Below are 12,865 nucleotides of genomic sequence, written 5' to 3'. Positions count from 1 at the left end.
CAAGTAAGCAATAAGCGAATAACGTGTTGAAAAACCAAAGTCAGGTGAAAAACAGAATTCCATTCTCAAAGGCGTTTGATGCCTAACCTGTTCTTTTTTCATGCAGAACTCCGTCCTCATTCCGTATTAATGTACTAAAGTAACCTGAAAAATCAGGTCAGCAAAGCGTGACTCAACGAGGGGCTGGTGAGCCTCCAGCACTTGGGGGAAAAAAAAATAAATATCAAGGAGCTCAGTCAGAGATACCTTTAAAACTCTAAAAATACAGCTTCAGGCATCTAATTTTGCAGAATCTTTGATTCTAGAATGAAAAAAAAAACCAACCAAAACCAAAAACAAAACCAACCACCACATAAATCCAGTTAAGATCCTATAAGCTTTTCTGTAGCAGCCACTACTGCCATAAGAAAACAGAAATGATTCATCTAACTCTGAAGCACCGAAAAAAAGTCACTTAACAGAACCAAGTTCGCAAGGACAGTTTGATGACAGTTTTTCCGCGATGACAGGCTTCTAAAAGATATGCCAGTTACAATAAATATTTCCAAATTAGATATCTGGCATTAAGCTGAGAGAGCCAAAGGCTTAAAGATGTCCCATAACATAAACGCAGCTCTGTTTAACTTTGCAGTTTCTGAAGCAGTGAAACCCTAGCCTTGCTCTCTTTTTTTCTTTTCCCCCTCCTCCCTTTTTTGATATGCCAAATCCATGACCAACACAAGAAACTTCTTTTGCTCCGCTGTGACTAACATTTATCATTTGTATATAAAGTAGCCATTATTCTACCAAATGCGAATTCAGCAAGTGCTTTTAAAAATCACCCACCCCCTAGCAAGAACCGCAAACCAAACAGCCGCCCACACCCCGGCTGGAGCATGCCTCTGCATTCCTGAGCGCTGAATAACAGGAGCCTCTTTGAGTCCACGCTGCGCTTTCTTACCGCTCCGCAAAGCCCTGAGAGAGACCTTCCTCTATTGCAGAAGCAATGCTGGAATGGCAGCTTGTGTCACACCTCACCCCTTCAGTTTAACTCCTTTCTATGTGTAGCTTAAAAACAAGATGCCCCTGACTTCTTTTTCTTACTTAAAAAGAGAAGAAAAAAGTGTTACATTAAAAAAAAAAAAAAAAAGAAAGAAGAAATGAAGTATACAAGAACAAGTCCCTCAGCTGTGCCCTAGCTCTGTCTCGGAATCACTGAAGGTAAGAAGAGGTCTGAGATGCAACTCCGGGGTGATTCTGCTCCAAAATGATGCCAAAGATGATGCCACACGCATCCTCGCTGATTCAGGCGTGAAAGCCAAGCATGAAACCAGTCTGGTCAAAGAGCGAGACCTACCCAGAACTCATTTCTTCACTCAGGAGGAAAAAGGCACCTTATCCTAGAGGGTATGCAAACCCCAGACAGGCTGGCTTTGGGCTGCCATAGCGGGAGAAAGCTCAGTCTGCCGTGCCAGGCTTGGGTCCCCTGCTTGTGCAGGAGGGAACAGGACCTGCCCTCCAGGTCCGACTGATCCCATTTCTCACTGCTTTGCCCATCTACCCCAGTGAGGCCTCCTTGCACCACGGGGTATAATATGGCTCTAGGGAATGGGGGCAGCGCACGCAGCTGCTCCGGGCTAAAACTGGAGAAATATCCTGAGAAAGGAATAGCATCTCTGGCTGGAGAGCGTGGAAGGCTCACACAGCCTCCAGCAGCTGCAGAAGCAATTTTGGACAGCGGAACCACAGAAAGCAAAGGCCTCCCCAGGAACCAGGCCCCTCGGAGTAAAACCAGAAATATTTCCGAACGATGAAATCAGGCCATAAATAAATTCTCAACAATATGCAGATAAATTGCTTATGTTTAAAATCACTTCTTCACCTAACATGAAGTTCAGAGTCAGTTCTCAACTTCCATTTGCTCCATTCGGCTGCAAGCCAGCCAAGTGACAGTCGAACCCATGACATGGGATGGGGATGGTAACAAAAGCCTCATCTCGGTGTCTTGTAAATGTTGATATTCTGCGCAACGCTTACCCTCCACACTTCCCAGGGTTGAAGAGAGAGCACCCGGTAGAGAAGGTTTGCACCACACAACAGTAATTCACCTATCCGGCAGCAGCTGGATTTGCAGATCTTTAGCAGGAAGCCAGATATCTCTCTCGAACTTAAGTCCTGTATTTTCCTTTTGTCCAGTGTTAACGTAACATTTCCATGCTATAGGACAGCCATGGAGTGAAGCATCACCATCCAAACACTGTTGTACCACAAGCTGCACAGCTGTCTAGTTATTAGGCTGGGGAAAGAGTCCAATGCTTTGGGTTTGCTGCTCTACTCACTTCATTCATGTTATGCCTTACCTTGATTGTACTTTTATAATTCTTTGAGGCAAAAAAAAAAAAAAAAAAAAAGCCAACAAATCAAATACTAAAGACAGATTTAAAAATGGGATTGCCATTTTGAGGAATTGAGTAAAACCGAGTAAAAAATGAGTAACTTTTTTTGTTTTGGAACGTAGTCAATCATCCTATGCCGTGTGCTGTATCAAGGCACAGAGACTTTATTTTCGTTTGCTGCTAGCTTTGCCAAGATCTTTACGGGAAAGACTGGAAACTCCTATGATGCATCACACGCCAGCTATGATCCAAGGCAGGTACCCAAGCTGGTGAGCCAATATGATAATGCTGTATTGCTAAATCCACTGTTTCCCTGAAAAACCTTGAATCACATTCAGCACGCCGTTGGCCAAGGAAACCGGATGCTACTTTCTGCAAAACCTGTCACCACCACTCCCAAGTCAGCGAGAGATTGCTCGAAACAGATTCCCCCAGGCTCTCCCGATGGGAATGTTTGGCCCACTCTCCTTCCTGCCCTCACCTTTGTGTGCCTGAATGCGAACGGTCCAGGAAATAACGACAAAATACTTTAAAATAAAAATCTTTGCTACTGTAAAGCTTTGGAATTTTTTTCCGTAAAGAATTACGAGTCCAGGTTTCAAAGCAACAAGTTATTTTTGGGAAAAAACAAACAAAAAAAACCAGAAAAAAGTTTCCTTGGAGAGAAGTAAGAACTCTTGATGGGTTAACTTCATGAAATGATTCCAAGCAAGTTCTACTCTCCCCTTATTGATTGACTGAGTATCTAGCACTTATCCTCATATAATGGTATCAACACAATCAATAGCTCTCCAAGTAACGTCAGCTGCTAGCTAATTTACACTTCCATAGTTGCCATCTGCTATTCAACCCATTGTAACACAAGCCATCAGCCTAGGATCTTTAACTAGCATGGTCAAAACTAAACTCTTGAAAGACAGAAATTTTATCCATATTCCCAACGGGTAAAGGAATACATTTAATCCAATTATGGTTTCATCACTCTTAGTTTTTCAAGCTTTGTTTGCACAGCCAGGAAATTGTGTTACAGTATCTGTTTATTTCAATTCAGCGATCAGCCCTGCATTTCAGAGAGCAATGAAAGATACTCATTGATATCTTCGGTAAATTGATTTAGACCTGAGAATTCCAAATAAAAAAAAAAGCTAAATGATCCTCATCTGCATGATCTCCTGAATGCTTCCTATCATTTTCAAACTACATTTTATCTAGCCTCATGGAAGAGAAAGATGCCTAGCTTGCTTACATTAAAAGAAAATGTCTCTCAGGAGGATTTCTTGATTCATTTTTTAACAGAGTATTCAGAATATTATTTTTAAGTGCATGCTGTTGGTCTGTCATTAGAAATATTTTTTTTTTAAATCTGCATATTATTTCCCTTTGAAATCACTGCTGGTGAAATACAGGGCCGTGAAAAACTGCGACAGAAATATGCAGAACTAACTAAATACTTATACCTAACAGTTTAAGCACCTAGTAGGAGCGCAGTGATGGAATTTACTCCTTCAGAACTGCTTCACAAAACCATGCAGTTCCTACAGCACAGGATGGAAATTCCAGATTTGATCAGAAAAGAAAGAAGCAAAAGAGATCAAAGATTCAACAAACTGGACGACAAATGTTCAACTGTATGAGTCGCTACAAACAGAATCAGCATGATAATGCTGAAGTCCGTAGCCAGGATTATACCCATGATGGAAACAATGAGACATATGGGCACAAGTAATATTCCTCTTTCTTTAAAACTCTCTATTGTTTAAGAACAAAGCAAACCACATCCAAATACATCTGGCATCAACATCTAATGTTTTGCAAGCTGATCCTTCTTTCAAAAACCAAACAACCTGTACATCTGAGTATCCCATAAATTTTGCTACAGCACACGATGCGTCTGGACATTTTCTCGAGGAGGAAGTTAACGCACACATTGTGCTGCCCACCCCGGGCTGCGCAACCAAGAGCCAACTGGCCCGATCCTCACCACCCTCCCCTTCCCTTTCATGTGGCGGGGGGCAAACTTTCTCTAGGGAAGATGGTGGCTGGAAAAGGCCTATTGCTACCACAAAGGCAATTCATCCAGTTTGCATCCTATCCCCTGCTTAGATCTGAAGAGTGTCTGGGAAAGAGGGCAGCTGGGAGCTGGCTGAATGTTGCCCTGGAATGCAATGGCAGGCTGCTTTGAAACCACATCTTTTCCCTGCGGGGAACAGGCTGCCGACAGGAAACAGGCTCATGTGCTGTACAGAGAATTAATAGCAAGGAATATGCTCCCACAAAGCACTGGAGCTACCACAAGCTACTGCATGTGTACACCCAAGAAATGCAGAGCTTCAGAAAATGCTGGAGCGCTTCCTCGTTGCCCGTGCATTATACCCTGGATGTGCTCTCATTTCTGTCTGAGGGACGCTGAACGGAAACAAGGCAACTCTAAAATTTCCCCAGCGAAATGAAAGATGACTAAATGCACACCATGCTGCAGGTTTACCTAGGAAGGGGCCTTAACAATCGCCCCATTGCTGAGAGAAAGAACAGGACCCACTTAGGGCCCCGTTCGCAGAATTTGGGCACCAATTTCCATTTGTATGTGCTATTTTGAGCAGAAACAAGCCAAAGGGTATGCAAGCAATCTCCTTTCTTCTCAGCCTGCATCTGAATGCTTGGTTCCCAGGGTGCAACTCTTGTCCAAGCATTGACTATAGCTGAAGAAATGAAGTGGAAATTAATCACATTGCTATTTTAAACAGTTTTCCTCCAGCTAACGTGTTTCCAGGTTTCCCCAGGCCCATCAGCTATTTTTCATCCAAAAAAAAAAAAAAAAAAAAAAAGGTGTTCAGGCAGAGCTTGAAGATTTTCTACATTTCTTCATGCTTTCCAGACCTAGTGAAGCCTGGTCAAAGCTACAGGTTGCGGTAGGTCCAGAAAGCCCAGATATGTTATTGCACGTGCACAAACAAACTGCAAACGTGTGCAGCAAGTCTGACGCTTGGAAGAGGCATCTCGGCTACCACACGTTCTGCAGAGTGAATTCACACACTGCGAGACCATCCGGGCGGCCCAATACAATGGGTCTAACACCTTGCCAAAACTGCAGACTTACTGGCTGTGTGTAATACTACAGATGCACACACGTTTCTGTCCAAGAAATACTGAACAGAAATACAACAGCCTTAAGCTTTGCCTACAGAGTTTGCATCACAACAATTAACAACGCAGCTCTATGTTGGAGACTGCCCATGCAATTCCAAAAAAAAAAAAAAAAAAAAAAAAAGAGCTTCTAGTATTAATCACCTTTTGACAATTTTCACCACAACAATTTATAATCCTATCTACTTTAATTCCCCAGAAGTGTCAGAGTTCATTCTGCACTGGAGTAAAACCAAGAATGAAGTAAAGAAAAAATTCCACAGAATGGCAATCAAACCTTCATTGCGCAGCTCAGTAGTAAGAGCCCTTTTTCTCTAACCAAACTGGTAACACTAGAGAGGGACCCTTTAGCTTTTATAAAAGCTAAAGAAATAACAGGCACAGGAAGCTTCTTGTGGACCTTGGAATCGCTCAGGTGAATGCTAAGTTACTCATCCTTTTGCTCGCAGCCAAACAGCCCCCCCCCCCCGTCACCCCACCAGGTCTCTAAGCTTTGCAAAAGCATCAGCCTAGCAATCAGTCAAAATGCATCTTCCTGATGATTCCCTGGAATTGCAGCTTTTCAGGTGCAGGAAGCTCAGGGCACCAGTCTGAAGCTCAGGGCAGCACCGTTCTGGTGGCTTAATGCCCAACTGGTCTTCGGCAACTTTGGATTCCTAAGCCACCTGAAGATCAGTCTGCCATCACAAGTCCCAGTTTGGGCAAGTATTTAAATTTTGGTCTTACTGCAATGAGCACTACGCAGCCCTTGCAAAGTAGCTGACTGCCAAAAGAGCGGCAGATGTCTTCTGCTGGTTTAAACCACATGGGCTGAATGAAAATTCCTTGCATCTCCTTAGAGAGTGTGCTCCTGACTGAGGCTACAAACTAGTTTGCTTTGCTAAGCACTTGTAAAGCATATTTCAAATAATTATAATCTTGAGGTCTTCTCTAACATTACCACAATGTATATTTATTAAGTTAAAAGCACGCGCGCTGCTACCAAACAGTTATTTAACAGTCATTACAACTTGTCCAAGCAAGCCTTATGTGCTGTGTAATCATATTCTTCGCCTCAGGGCAGAAATGCTAAGCGTAGCTTGAAACAACAAGATACTGTTTTGTCCTGAGTTTACCCATAAAAGAAATACTTGAAGTATTGGTAATATATTCCCACACCCCTCTTGAAACTGTAAAAATTGTACTAGCAACTTAAATAAAAACAAATATAAATTGGAAAGAATATAGGAGACCCTAAATTTCTATTTTTCATAAAATTACAGAAATCACACTCAAATCTAACCTCTGACTTGCCTCATCGGTGCTTGTAAGGAGAGCAGACGTGAGTTTGTTCGTGACCTGGCATTGTTCTGCTCCCGCACAGGTGATGTATACAGTGGATTTTTTTTTATTTTTTTTTAAATGAAACCTTTTCAGACACCTTCCTGGACAATTTGCCCACTTTCCTACAATAGTCCATACTATTTAAAACTATTTCTAAGCAGAATCAGAAGAACTAAAAATAATCACAGGACTTCTCCAGGTGGAAAGAATCAAGCCTCTTGAGTCAGATGTCAGGTCTGTGGCAAGCTGCCTCACCTCCCACTGCCCCTACAGAGGAATTTGTGAAGTTTTGTTTCCACAGAGTCAGAGTGTCAGGCCATGGGGACACTCATGTTCCAACACGCTCTCTCCCATCCCTTTCAAATCATGAGGCAAACCACAGGCTTTAATTCGGAGTAAGTCAGCAATGTATTACGCTGCTTAAGCGCCTTTACCCTCTCGAAGCCAGCAGACCCAAAAGCTGTGCTTCGCGGGACAACTGCTCTTCAGAAAGCTGCTTTGAAGGACTGCACAAGCTACAAGGGCAGACAAAACAAAACATTAAAAAAAAAAAAAAAACATCACGGGACAAAATTTAACATCATCTGAGGGGTGGGGGACTTCTAGAGGCAGGTAGAAGGTAAATTTTATCTCCAGTGAAAAAAATTAGAAGACCACAGCAGAATTAAAGACCACCACAACTCTGGGCAATCTGGTTTTAAGGTCTTCTCAAATTTAGTTTCATTCTGTTATTAGAGGAGAAGTTTGGTTGATAAAAGGTAATTTTCTAAACATAGTGTGTTTAGACTTCTGTAACGCAATTGGCTGCGTACAGCTTGGTAAAAATATATCCACAAAAACAGTCTGGGGCTGTTTACAAGAAAACACAATTTACAATACAGGAAAACGTATTAAAACAAAAGATATAAGAATTTCAATCCATTGTTTTTATTAAGACAATGACTGAATGAGTATGTTTATTGGAGGGGAAAAAGTGAATACTGAAGGACTCTTCAGTCCAGCCAAGAGAGGCATATTGAAGCAATGCTGTAAGCTGACACCAGGCCAATTGCAGCTGAAATATGGTACTTCCTTCTTTCCCCCCCCTTTTTTTTTTAATGTGAGGAGATTATTATCTGTTGAAAAAAGAAATGGAGAACATCGTGGGATCTCTGTCTCGGTGTTTTTAACTGAAGACAGGATGCATTTCTAGAAGACACACTTGTAGAGGTTACTAATGTCAATACACAGGTCAAAACTCTACCCACAAGTCTGATTCAAAGTGCCCGATTTACAAGATATCGGGATGGGTGATCTTGTTGCCATGAAGATAAAAAGACACTCCGAGAACTACAGTAAGCACTGCACAGGCAGGCAGCAGACTCACACAGAGACAGACAGAAATGGGATTATGGCTTTTAATGGCAATCTACTATTAGCCTCAATCAGAGGTGTAACATGAAGCTGCATCCTTACTCAGTCCCAGAATGCTTCCTTTCATTTTACGTTTGCTTGCCAGTAGAGATATGATTTCTAGAAACAAGGAGCTAAACTAATTATCTGATGTTTCATTTTCTTTAAAAACCCAAAGAATAATATTAAACATATATTTAGTAAGCAGACTGCAGTCACTGCAAGCTGAAAAACCACTTTACAAGCAATCCTCTCCAAAATGCTTTTAGAGTCCAAAGTAGGAGCAACCCCGCTGTTAAACAGATCTGCTATGAAAAGTAAAAAAAAAATAAAATTAAAGAAATATTACTGCAGGCAAAGCAGCTCCCTCAGAAACACAGGCGTCTGACTACACCTCGGGCAATACCATAGCCATGCATGAGCAGCTGCAGATTTCAGAAAGGGAATCGTATGGTTAGACTTAGATGTGTGATTAGTTCCACTGACTTATACGAGACTCAATCTGGCAAGGCTCTTCAGAACATGTCTGTCTTCAAGCGCGTGTGAATTTGGTGGGACCGCTATTACTCATCCTAAGTGTTCACAGGGCAAAAGGGCTTCCTACAGCTCCACGTGGTCACAGGGCTGACCATGGGAAGCTCACGGCAGGACTGAGATCATGGAAATCTTAGTTTAAAGAAAGCAGTTCTTAAAGGAGGAGAAGGTGACAAAAAACCCCAACAGTGTGCAAAAACCCCAACAACATTTCAGTGTTCACACTTAGAGATAAATCTTCCCCGCTCGCACCCCTCCCCCATATCAAAAATAAAGACAAAAATAAACCACGAAGGGAAGGAAGGAAAAACCTCACAAATTTTTATGTTTGTTTTAGGCCTACTGCAGCAACTGCTTTACTTAGCTTTTATCTGCTTTTGTGGTGTTTCCGAGCCCTTGACTGTAAAAGCACAGTACTCTATACACAAACAGCAAAGGGTTTCATACAGCAGCAGTCTCTTTTGTTATTAATGGAAATTAGAGACAGGTGTTGATTGCAGAATGGACAGTAATTGCTATGCACAGGGAACCTGGGAAGCAGAAATACCAGAGTCCCCGAGACCTTATTTACAAAGATAGCTGTAAGCTTCTTCCCCCGGGCGGTTACTAGACCAGTCCATGAGAAAATAAGTTCTGGTGATGACTACGGTTCACACACATATTGTAATAAACACTTCCAGATTTCATGTCTTGCAGCATACTATTACTGTTATTCATTATTTGCTAAGAGATGACAGAAAGCAAAGGATAATAAACAAAAGAATAGGAAAGTCCACAGCTCCCGCCCCAGAAACCTTAGACTGCTTTTGCATAGCCTCCCTCCAGGGTGCAAGTCAAGGCTGTTTTTCCCCTCTGCCTTTCCAACAGAATAAATGAACAAGTTGAGCAGCTTGTGATGTTTGCATGACTGGGGAGAGATCATCTGAGCAGCTTGAACAGCCAAAGTCTAGAGAGTTTACAAGCAGTAAAAAACAGTTAGTGACAAAGTCCTCTGAAGACCCTCACCTTGCTGATTACTGCACTGAAAGTTACTGCAAGTATTATGAAATGGATCAGTAATGACAACCAAACCCTGTAATTTCCACAGTAGGCTCTTTCTACTTATTTTCAGCTTAGAGATAATCCCGCTTTTATTAGGTGCTGATCTATCACTTTAAGTATTGCTAGTGCACTGCAGAGGAAGAGACCAAATGCCCAAGAATGAGAGGTTTTAGCTGAAATAATCTCATGAAGGCCTTCAACTAAGGCAAAAAGATGAGGAAAGTAACGCTACATTGATTAGAGATGCATATGAACACCACCACCTGATGGTAACAATATGTTGAAGTTATACAAAGTTCTTTTGATGTAACTTAAAGGAAAAGGATTTTAAGAAGCATATTTTCATTCAGTACACTCCAGGCAGAATTCCTGTCAAGGACAGTTACACATCCATCTGAAACACTCTCATCCCTGACAAAATGCACTGTGGTCATCTAGCTAACTTTCAATGAAGAAGAGAGTCCCATGAAGTTATAACGCTTCACAGCTGCATTATCCAACATATCCGGGTAGCAGATTATTGCACATGGGAAAATGAGGCAATTGCCAGGTAATGTTGCCTCTTGTACAATTCGCTTATCTGTGGGCTAACAAATGCTCGAATTGCAGAGAGCCAGACTTGGTTACGAAGATGGAGGAATATTTCAAAGGCTGCTCATTTACTTGTTGCACAAGGATCACACGGCTACTCACGTTCCACACGAAGAACACCAAATCCCTGCAGAGTCCAGCAACGCCCAGTCAGTTTTGCACCCACATTTCGCTTTGTTGTAACATCTTGCTCCAGCATGCAAAACGCTTTCAACCCTCATGAAAACTGCTAGACTAAGGATATCTCAAGAGCTCAAGTTCTTCATTAGAGGACATGACCATTAATAGGCTACTTACCTTGCACAATGAGACACTATTTAGTCTTTTCTTTGAAGGGGACATCAAAAGGCATAAGGGAGTCTGCATCTCCAGCGCTAGTCACTTCAGAGGCACCTTGTAAGGACAGTTAACAAATGGCCAACTGTAATGGCTTTGCATGTGGTTAGCTGCCTGTTCACTGAGAAATCACAACATACCTATTTGCTAGTAAAGCCACAAACTTCTATTGAACAGTCCCTGTTAGCAACCATGACAAGAAACTACCAGTCACTGGCGTAGGATGTGAGAAAATAAAACACTTCATCATAGTCACATTCTTCAAAGTCAAGTGGTTCACTCAGTGAGTAATATTCCTGCAGTGGTTTGTAGGTAACAAGAACTATGCTTGTAGAAGTGGAAGCCATAAATAACATTATGTTGCTGATGTATCATTATCATAATATGTAGAGATATGACACCATAAAAGTACATGGAAATGAGATAATTCAGAGTTGTCCTTTCTGTTAAAATGAACTTGGCTTCCAAACAACGTTAATGTGACACAGGAGCGCAGCCCGAGATGGCTGCTCTGTCCCAATCCACTCTGCCATTTATTGGCTTATTAAGAAAATATTTGGAGTCAAAGTACAATACAAAAAAATATTGACAAATAAAAGCAGGGGTTATCGCTATCACAACTTCCACCAACATAATGCCGCTTGCTACAACAAGCTGGCTTGGATGCATCTGCCAGCCAACTGCATGCATTCACAATGGCTTTCACCTTCTTCAGCATGTAGAAAACTTACTTAAAATTTCCCAAAAGAAAAGATCGCACGAGCAGTTTCATCCATAGAGTCTGCTGCACAACACAGACGAACATAGTTTCCTTAGTCACCTCTTCTTCAGTCCCTGAAAACTACTGCAGTAGATATAAACGTATGCAAATTTTAAACACTTCACTTGCTCACTCCTCCTCCAGTCTTTTGTGCCAGGAGATAACACAGAAAACAAAACTGGAGAAAGGTTATCCTATGAGCAAGCCTGTACACTGCATTCCCAAAGGATTGCCAACTTCAGATTAAGCAGCAGACCTCAGCCCCCATGACAGCTACAAAACAAACTATGCATATCAGTTTTTGTGAACCAAGAGACGTGTTTGTCTCCTGTTTATTCTAAAGACATGTTTATTCTAAAGAGGCTAAGTACCTTTGAGTAACAACCTCACTTGCTGTAAAAAACCAAAAATTTTTTAAAAATCCTGCAAGCTAGCACTGGATCCAACTCAACGCGAGGTGCAATTTTTAACTGACGCGAGTAAGTTACTGAGTCACTGTTAGAAAAGTTATGGCCTGTGTTTTGAAATAATCCTTGTCTTCTAAAAATAATTCTTCAGTGATTTAATTTATAGCAATAGATTACATATGCAGTTACACTGCATCAACTTTCAGCCAGTTTTTGACAACACTTAACCCTCAAATGAACCTAGAAAAATATTCTTCATAGCTCCAAGTAGCCCAGCGACTGCGAACCAAAATTAAGGGTGGAATACGGTACGACCTGTAAAATCAAGATGTGATTCTAAAGCAAAAGTGCAACGAAGTCTTTTACACTTGCCCAGTTATTCTCTCACAGTGATGTAAATTCAGAGCTGCTCTGCACGTGCAAGGATGACAGCCCTGAAGTCACACAGATGAAAAAACACGTGACTTACTGAACTAGTAACAAAAATCAAATCCCACTCAGGCTTCAAAAACAAGAACACCTATGCCTGGATTGTCTTAGGCATTGTCACACTAAGTAAAGCCTTTTGCTTTCATAACAAAGAACATATTTGTTCATTTCCTTGCCCTCCAAGTAACCATCTTTCCCTGTTGTTTAAGGTTCTCAGACACAGCACAAGGAAGAAAAATAATATTTAAACAAAAAAAAACCAAAACACCCCAGCCCCTAAAAAAACCCCGAAGAAAAACACACACAGGGGAATGCAAGTCACAAAGGCACAAATTAGCAAAGAGACTATGGTCAGCTGCATCTCATGAAAAGAGTTTTAGCAAAGCCACACAGCATCCCGGCCCCTTCACTAAGAGGGATGGAGGAATTTTGCATCTATGTGCACTAACTACTCCAGCCCGGTGGAACTGCCTCTCCGTTGAAGCAAGCCAAATCTCTGATTAGCATTAGAGCTGACTGGAAAACCATTATTC

General features: G+C 41.7%; 1 protein-coding gene across 4 annotated transcripts in view; it reads right to left on the bottom strand.

Moving 5' to 3' along the window:
- SMAD3 (SMAD family member 3) overlaps positions 1-12,865 on the bottom strand; it is a 79,857-nt gene that overhangs the window by 52,164 nt on the left and 14,828 nt on the right. Inside the window, exon 1 of one of the 4 annotated variants that reach the window (XM_087745449.1) lies at positions 11,468-11,486. The exons of 2 other annotated variants lie outside the window; for them this stretch is intronic. The gene's annotated coding sequence lies outside the window, so the exon portion shown is untranslated. Of the gene's footprint in view, positions 1-10,697; positions 10,718-11,467; positions 11,487-12,865 lie in introns of those variants that run through there. One more of the 4 variants, XM_087745451.1, reaches the window with a different exon arrangement.

This window comes from Nipponia nippon, unplaced genomic scaffold (assembly GCF_047370975.1).
Source record: "Nipponia nippon isolate SJK-2023a ecotype South Korea unplaced genomic scaffold, ASM4737097v1 scaffold_9, whole genome shotgun sequence".
NCBI lineage: Eukaryota > Metazoa > Chordata > Aves > Pelecaniformes > Threskiornithidae > Nipponia > Nipponia nippon.
This window is presented reverse-complemented; position numbering and strand designations above follow the sequence as displayed.